This window comes from Adiantum capillus-veneris, chromosome 26 (assembly GCF_014529385.1).
Source record: "Adiantum capillus-veneris isolate H3 chromosome 26, ASM1452938v2, whole genome shotgun sequence".
Classification (NCBI taxonomy): Eukaryota; Viridiplantae; Streptophyta; class Polypodiopsida; order Polypodiales; family Pteridaceae; genus Adiantum; species Adiantum capillus-veneris.
Window position 1 is genome coordinate 63,469,224 of NC_140956.1, and position 2,474 is coordinate 63,471,697.

A 2,474-nucleotide genomic window follows, 5' to 3' on the forward strand; every position below is an offset into this window, starting at 1 on the left:
GATGAGATCTCCCTCCTCTCTGCAGCTTGATGCTACTGCATCAACACTACAAAAGCTTGAAACATTTGCATTGTGACTGGATCAAACCGAACCCCCTATTGCTCTTGTTGCTCCATAACTTTAAACCTTTATTTTGAGACCTTCAATGAAGCTTTTGAATCCTCACCCTAGCCTACTCCGCGTTGGGTTCACCAAAAACATGTCAAGAAGTGCGCAGTGCGACTAGGAAAGCACGATGAATCCCAAACCTCGAGCAAGATTTTCCGAGCGACCTATAAATCAAGCAGTCAAAGGAAAGATAAAAATCTCTAGGACAACAATGATATGGATGTTCCGGCAGGGGCTATGACTATTTTGCTCCTTTGTGACATTTGAAAATTCTTATTACACTCTTGTTCAATACCCAAGCCAAATGTATGTGTGGAGTTATGATGGTGGTCACAATAAATTGGGTCGATGCATGTGAAAACTCTTATTTCCGTATGATTTCTAGCTCGAGAGGACTTTATACCTACAAAGACTCTATATTGAGGACAATAGAAGAAACATCTAAATATTTAGAGGAGGCAATAGGGTACATGTCGTCCCATAAAACCTTCACCTACTATACCTATGGCTTCGATGCACAATTAACATCCTACACAACAATGGGTGTAGTGAAAACTCCACCGCCGCCCCTCTCTTAACTTTGAATTGACAATATTCTCAAGGAGTTGATAAAAGTCCATGAAATTTACTTAAATATATCATAGTCAAAGGAAAATTATTTTGAAGATGCATTCAGATTGTTTTGGATTTTCATGCATTCACTCTAATACGAGTGCTTGCATGTCAAGGTCGAGCTAGATGCACCATCCTAAAAATTGGAGCAATATTGCTAGCACTAGACAAACCATTCTCACAGTTGTAGGATAATAAACTATCTCTTTGGATATACCCTAAAGGGAATTTTGTATGTGTGTTAGATTGATTTTGCTTGAACATTGGGATGGGTTCAAATGGAGCACTCTAGGGAAAAAAAAGTTTGTGCCACATGGCTTATCATGACTGGAGGCTAAACCTTCCACCTTGCCCCAACTTCTCCCCCCCCCCCCTTTTCCAAGGGCAGAAATGTAAGACTACTACTAAAAAAACCGCTACCAACATGCCACCATGGATTTGAACGTTTCTCCATCCAATAGTTGAAAGATATAGTTTGTGTGACCATATGAGAGCATCAGAGCTTTTGCGTCTTTCATTGAACCTCCAAAAAAAATTCAGAACCTGTTTTCCTCTGCCCACCATAGAAATTCTCAAATATGGTGGCTCAACTTTTCGAAAAGAAGTGAAAGAGCACTCTAATGTGGTCTCCATAAAATCCATAGGTACATGCCATTTCTGCGCTCTCAATAGTTTCCTACGATGTTAAAACTCTCTTCTTCTTCTTCTTCTTCTCCTCTCTCTCTCTCTCTCATGCCAAGTCTTGCTTCCGGCTATACTTCCTCTTCTTCTTCCCCCCTCTCTCTCTTTCTCTCTCTCTCTCTCTCTCTCTCTCTATCTATCTATCTATCTATCTATCTCTCTCTCTCTCTCACACACACACACACCAAGTCTTGCTTCCGGCTGTACTTCTTATTCTTCTTCCTCTCTCTCTCTCTCTCTCTCGCCCAGTCTTGCTTCCAGCTGTACTTCTTCTTCTTCATCATCTTCTCTCTCTCTCTCTTTTTGCAAAATATGGTTTGATGTTGCTCAAAAGGAATTGAAGAGCCCAAAACAATTAACTCAAATCTCCGAGCAAAGGGACATCTAAATCATGTTTGTCACAAAATTCAGTTCAATTTAATACTTAAAACAGTGCAAAGGTTTGAGCAAAACTCTTCGATTCATCATGATGCTGCAAAAATTGACCTAGTACATGGCACCCTTGTGCTTCTTGTCACCACCAATCTCAAAGTGCTTGCATCGCTTGATTGGATGCTGAGTTACATGCTTGCAACTCTGACATTGCAACCTTAACACAATTTTCTTTGTAATCTTAGCCTTCTTGTGGAAGACCGGCTTTGTTTGGCCACCATAGCCGGATTGCTTCCTGTCATAACGCCTCTTTCATTGCATGTAGAGACTATCCTTGCCCTTCTTGTATTGAGTCACCTTATGCAAAGTTTGCTTCTTGCAGTCCTTGCCCTTGCAAAAGGACTTCTTCATCTTTGGAACGTTCACCATGGCCGCTGGTTTGGTGCAGCAGCACAAACTATCTCTCTCTCTCTCTCTCTCTCTCTCTCTCTCTCTCTCTCTCTCTCTCTCTCTCTCTCTCACATCAAGCCTTGCTTCCGGCTGTACTTCTTCTTCTTTTCTCTCTCTCTCTCTCTCTCTCTCTCTCTCTCTCCCCCTTGAACCTTAGTGTCTTGCGTCTAAGGCTCGCGATTTTCTAGCTAGACCTTAACTCCCTGGACGCTTTCATCATCCTGCATCTGTTGCGCCTCAATGGTAGCCCC

The 2,474-nt window shown here is 42.0% G+C and overlaps 1 pseudogene; it reads right to left on the minus strand.

Moving 5' to 3' along the window:
• Positions 1-1,795: 1,795 nt before the first annotated feature.
• Positions 1,796-2,225, minus strand: LOC147423568 (large ribosomal subunit protein eL42 pseudogene; annotated as a pseudogene).
• Positions 2,226-2,474: the final 249 nt, after the last annotated feature.